This window comes from Crocodylus porosus, unplaced genomic scaffold (assembly GCF_001723895.1).
Source record: "Crocodylus porosus isolate Cpor-Errol unplaced genomic scaffold, CroPor_comp1, whole genome shotgun sequence".
In the NCBI taxonomy this organism is placed as follows: domain Eukaryota; kingdom Metazoa; phylum Chordata; order Crocodylia; family Crocodylidae; genus Crocodylus; species Crocodylus porosus.
Window position 1 is genome coordinate 8,432,461 of NW_017728927.1, and position 6,336 is coordinate 8,438,796.

The following is a 6,336-nucleotide window of genomic DNA, read 5'->3' on the forward strand; positions in this document are numbered from 1 at the left end:
AGCCAGCCCCACCACCAGTCCCTGAAGTATCAGGTGTCTGAAAATCTAAAGGTTGCTCCATAAGGGCATCGAAACTAGTCTGAAATTTAGTGGGGTGGAAAAAATTACTCATGAAAATGCTCTAGGCCAGGAAAGGCGGCGGGTGTCTACCACTACCAATGGACTGCAGATAGAGAGCTGTTATTATGACTACGAGATACCAACAGAGCATCGAGACAACCCAATACATTTGCAGAGCTTCTCAGCAGGATGTTTAGAGGAGCAGCAGGCTCCTTGTGGCTGCAAGACTTTAAACAGAAAGCCAAAGGAGCAGCGGGAAGGAGGGGCATAGGGACAGAAAATAATACTGAAATAGGAGGGGAAAGGGCAAGAAAAGATTGCGGGAGGGAAATGGAGGAGGGGAACAGACAGAGAGAGAAGGGATGGAAAGCAGGGAGGAAAGGGGCAAGAGACTCCAAAGGAAAAAGCTGGTTCATTGGCTTCTGCCTCCAGGCCTGCAGGCGCCCAGGCCTGACACAACTCATGCTAAAGTCACCAGGAGTCCTGGATGGGGCACGGTCCCCTAAACTCCCCGTGTAAAGAGGACAGGCAAGCCAATGACAACGTTAGCGTGACACATCCTCCGTAACCCAAATGCTGGGCCTGTGCCAAAGGAGCCATGCTCAAAGGCAACCTTTGAGCGAGCAGCTAAGTTAATTGGGCCAGGAACTGAACGATGCCTTCCCAATCAAACATTTGAAGCTGAACTAGGATGAAATCCTTCACAGAGGCAGCAAAGAGGCTAGAGGTCAGGGCCTCGGAGTCCTTCAGAAGCAGATTCGCCCGCTAATCATTGGGCCCAGGCGAGCGGGGAGTTGCCTCTGGGCGAGTTTAACAGCAGTGAGACGGGCTCCTTGCACAGCACCATGACACGAGCTTCAATTTCCTGCTCGCTCTTCTGCGTTAGTGCCTCAAAGAGGAACAAAGTCAGCTGGCTTCAAGAGGAGCTATACTCTTAGCTCTCCACCATTTGCCAAACCTGGTCAGAGCGCTATATAAAAGATCCTAATCCCCCCCTCCAATCTGGAGGAGCTTCGCATGGATTATGATAGGAGAAGAAATGTTCCTCTTACTCCCCGAGTTGCAAGTAATTTAGCTCGCGGAAGTGATCACCCAGTTGTTTATGAAGGCAGAGCCAATGAGCTTAATGAAGAAATCTCCCTGAGCAGATAACTGTTTTCTCGTACGGAGGAAATGACAAGATTATCGGTGAATTTGAGACATGAATGTCATAAAAGTAAAGGCGTTATTTCTGCAAGGGACCTATGTATCTATTTTAAAATGCATCCCAGCATCCTATGTTGTTTAATTAAAAATACACTTGAGCAGCAGGGCTGCCAAGTTATCATGTTGCCAATCTCCGTTTTTCCCCCTTTTTTTGGGAAAAAGTCTCCTTAACGTTTTGAATTTATTACAAATTCATTGTTTCTAATATAATTTTCCCTTCTCTCGTCAATTTATTATCTGTTTTTCATTTCCCTTCTCTTTTGTTAATCTTTCTAAATAACTTTAAAGTGGTCCTCCATCTATTTAGCTAAATGAATTCACTCCACAGATACTCATTATTTTGAGAATGATTTATGCGAGCGCTATTAGCTAGATTGTTCCTTGTTTGAAGGTTTTTTTGCAATCAAAAAACCCCAGATTTGAGTCAGCTAGAATTAGATCCAGTAAAAAAAAATCCATAAAGTATTCAGCACCTTCTGTCAGACTTTGTATATACATATATATAAAGCCAGCTTCAAAGGCATACAAATATACAGAAGGTTTCCAACTCTGGGAATGACCTAATGATCTCATCTTAGCTTCAGGAACATTGTAGTATCAACCCCCCCGTCACATGCAGATTTTGTTTAATGGGGTGTTGGTTGTAGCCCTGTTTGTCTAAGGATTTTTTTTTTTATGTTGGACTTTTTTCTTCCAGCTGCCCCTTGCTAGAAGAATCAGTTAATCATGTACATTGCAAAAAAAGGCATTAAACTTGAATGCTGGTTGGCTTATTTGGCTTATTATCCGGGATTCACCTGACAGAACAATCTGCATTAGATTGCAAACCCAGCGCATTAGATAGGTATAAGACTTTTTTTTTTAATTGCTCTAGAAAGTAGAAGACGGGTGGGGGTGTACTGGGAGGGTCAAGGTGCCTGGCTCCCTTCCCAACTTGTACATAACTTTGAAGACGGAAATGGTGAGGACACCAGATGGCAACGGTTTGCCTCCTGAAAAGCCACGCGTATCCTTTGACGGCGCTGTGACGTGGCGAGTACAGGTCGCCACTACAATAAGCCTGCCCAGCTACGGGTCCATTGGCGACGCGTAGTAGGTGCACGCAGGTGCATGTGCACCCCCTGGAAGCGTCACTGTGAAACCGGAAGTGCACTTCCAGTTTCGCCGCTGGCTCAGCAATTGGCCATCGGGGGATACCCGCCCGGGTTGGCAATCGGCTGCTGGAAGACCACCGCCCCAGCCGGCGCTCTGGTGTCCCCCCAGACTCGAGAGGCACCAGTCACCCATGTGTGGGTCTACAGTGGCAGAGCAGGAGGAAGAAGAAGTTAAAACCTCAACGGCTGCGAAGGCAGATGAAGGCTGCAGCAAAATGAGATCTCCAGAAATCTTGGTCTCCTTGCTGTTGGATCAAGGTCCTGTTCTGCCAAGAGCCACATGGAAACCGATGTGCAGTGGCTTCTCCACAATAAAAGAAATCATGCACAGGCGTCATCCATGCCAGCACATAACGCTGAAGAAGTCCATTTTCATCCCTCCGTGCCTGGCTGAGTTACAGCAGCGTAACTCCTTTTCAATCGGTCCTGTTTTAAACTAAGACCGCTCCGAGTAGCCACCAGCCCTCTGTCACTTAGTTTAGCAATCTACAAAATGGGAATAACTTTTTATTCCTTAAAAAATCTGCAGGGTCAATGGGAGGTGCAATACCTCTGGATGCAAGGCACTGTATACATTCGGAGTCGAATGAAACACTAGAGACAACCGACAATCCTGTTGTACGGCTCCCCTGTATCTTTAAAAAGAAAAAAAATATAGCACCGGGCAAGCTATTTCAATCCAAGTCATTAAAGTGTCTCGCAAGAGGTGACGTTAAATGTCCTTAACCCACATGCGGGGTGTTAATATAGGAAGAGAAAGGCTGGAACATCAGCGGTGACAAATCTGTATACCACCACTGACCTTAACAGAGCTCCAGGGTCAAAACTGCTAGCCCCACGTCTTTTTTTGGTTGATAACTGTATCAAGTGCTGACTGCTTTGTTTTCTGGAGATGGCTTATTTTCCACATGGTGGAGCCGGGTGTCACTATCTTCTTGACATTCATGCATCTCAGACACCAGCAAGGACAGAATTGGCCGACATCTTCTCTTCATATAGTACTACTTTCGCATGGATGCCTTCCTGCTGGTGGTAGTATATATGTCTTCCAGCCTCTCAGTGCATTGCACACGGCCTGAAATTCACCCGAGCCATGCTGACGTGTGCCGATTTATTAAGGCCGGCTAAGAGCATTACACATCTCATTAGTTCAGCTATGATATTGCAAGCCAAGTGCCCATTCATATTTGTGTAGCCTAGATTCAGTATCGATCACTAACCTCCGCTGGCAGGCCAGATTCTGCAGTCTGATGCAACTCCAGAGTAACCTCAGTGTAGTCCAGGATGTCACAGGGAGTATATCCGGAGTAAATGAGGGAGGAATTTGGCCTACTTTTCTTATAACCATGTGTAGATTAGACAGAGAAGGCTGGTGGGGGAAAGAAAACGCATCAGAGTTAGTCAGTAATTGCTGAAAGGTTACTTTCTTTTGGTGGAGAAGTATTTTGAGTCACAGTGAGTGCATTTACATGTGCATTTATGTCACATTAAATTTATTGCGCAGTAAGTTACTGCACAATACGCAGAAAGAATCCGGTGTTTACATTTGCAGGCATTAAAGCACATTAACGTTGTGTGTAGTCTTGTCTTAGGACTAAAGTTAGTCCTGAGACAGTCTGCACACACAATGTTACTGCACAGTAAGGCGTCTACATGTGCGTTACTGTGCAGTAACTAATCAGGCGTAAAGTTGAGACCTGCATGATACAGATATCAAATTTATGTTCAAGTTGACATAAGTCGCCATGTTTACTGCACAGTATGGACGTGCACGTGTAGACGTGTGCCCATACTGAGCAGTAATTTTTGGTTACTGTCCAGTCATTTCAGTTACTGCACAGTAAATGTGCACATGTAGATGCACCCAGTGAAATATCTTGTTGGGTCCAGAATGAGGGTTGTCCAAATGGTCTGGATAAAAATTAATTATTATTCTCAGATGCTATTGGCAGATCGAGTTTATTAACAGGTCTCCCAGCTTTACTTTTTTTTCCATTAGGCAACAGGTTCAGACCTTTCAAATGTCAAACTAAGCATGCTCTGTCTGGCTATGGAAACGATTTGGAAAGGATTTGTAACAGGGTGTAGTCTCTCCCTTGCAAGGGACAGGGAAAGCTGTTTGCTCTGTGGACAGCTGGTAGGGGAATACCTCTGAAGATGGATTTGTTAGTTGTTGGAGCTGGCACCGCGCTTTCCTATGAGATGAACTTTTAAAAAAAAGAAAGCAGTCTATTAAAGAAAAAGGTTTTCCTTTGGGAGACTGTCAAGAAGGGCTAATGCAATTCAACCTCTTTACGTTGCTCTTTATTTCTCCATATTTCCTCTAGAATTTAGTAAAACTCTTTTGCTTTGGTAAAGGTCATTTTCCTGTACATGATAATTTACAATAGGAAGATAATTTGCTTGAGGCTAGCAGCACCCAAATCAAATACAAATCTCCCATTTGACGCTGTAATTTATTATTTGCCCTAATTAGCTTGTATAAATGCCTGGAAACTCCAAGCACAATCTCTTCCTTGCAGAGTTCATGTTCCTTTCACAGGCTGCGTCCTTTATGCCAGAGACATTGTTTGTCCAACAATCAAATCACCACATGCTGTTAATCACAACCTGCGAGCATCTAATAAAAGGGCCATTGAAAGGACGAGTGTGTTAACCCATCTTCTGGTCATCCCCATTCGACTGGGCTCTTTCTGCTTTGAAAGCTGCCTGCCTTCCCTTTTCAATCAATTCCCAGTTATTAACCATGAAGAATAGCACAGGGAACTGAATTTGCAAATTGAATGCGCTGGAATATAACGAGCTCGTCCTTTGAAAGATTCCAGTGGAAGGGAACGTATCCGGCTAAGATCTCCACCCCCCCTCCCCCGACACTTCCCTTCCACCACATCTGCATATTATTCACCGCGTTTGAAATCAGTCAAAAGAATAAAACTTCCTAAAAGCCGAGTGGAAGGGAACGGTGCCTGTAACAACTTTCTATTATCTGTTTATTCTGATCCCTCCAAGCTAAGCGCCTGGAGAAGACTCGCTCCTCGGCTAAAAGCGCTGCAATTTAAGAGTGTCCCGTTATTTATGAACATGCCCAGAGACTTTGCACTACAGTGTATGGATGGGGGGTGTTTTTTAAGGAAAACTGGGAGAATGAATACCCCCCGAGTGAAGGGAGTTTGAAAGGCGTCCCCTGGGAATCCTTTGCAGTCCTGTATATGTACATGTACATGTCTGTGTCTGTGTCTGTGTACATGTGTATGGATGCAAGCTGCAAAGAATTCCCTGGGGGGCCACACGGCTATTCGGTCATGTCAGGCTTTTAATCAGTCGAGAAGGCGTCTTCTTTTTAACCTGCTTCATTGCACAGTTAATGCACTGGGATGCCTAAAGAAAAACTCCCCTTTAAGCATAAAGTCTATGCGTGCATGCACACGCACGTTTGTATCTGCATCCCAATGTGCATGTACGGTCCATAAATGCGCACACACACTAGCTTGTACAAGCATTGCAGTGTGTATCTGTATATACACACACATATGTATGGATGTGTGTAAAGGCACACATGTATAACACATGTATGGGGGTATATGTACACACCCATTTGTAAGGTCCATACACGTGTGTGTGTACGTGTGTATATACACACGTATGTGTATATATGTCTACATATACAAGCGTGCAAACACTGGGATGCTTATACAGACAGGTATGTACGTGTGTAGACTTTTTGTATATATAGACATATATACACACACACTGAGGGGTGATTGTACATCTACATATATACACACATCTATACAACTCCCCCTTGCATGTGTATCCGTGTGTGTGTGTACACTCCAGCGCACACACCACAGAAGTGAGCGTGTAGTGCACACACGCTGGCGGCCTCACAGGAGGAAGGGCTCTCGGGAGATCTACC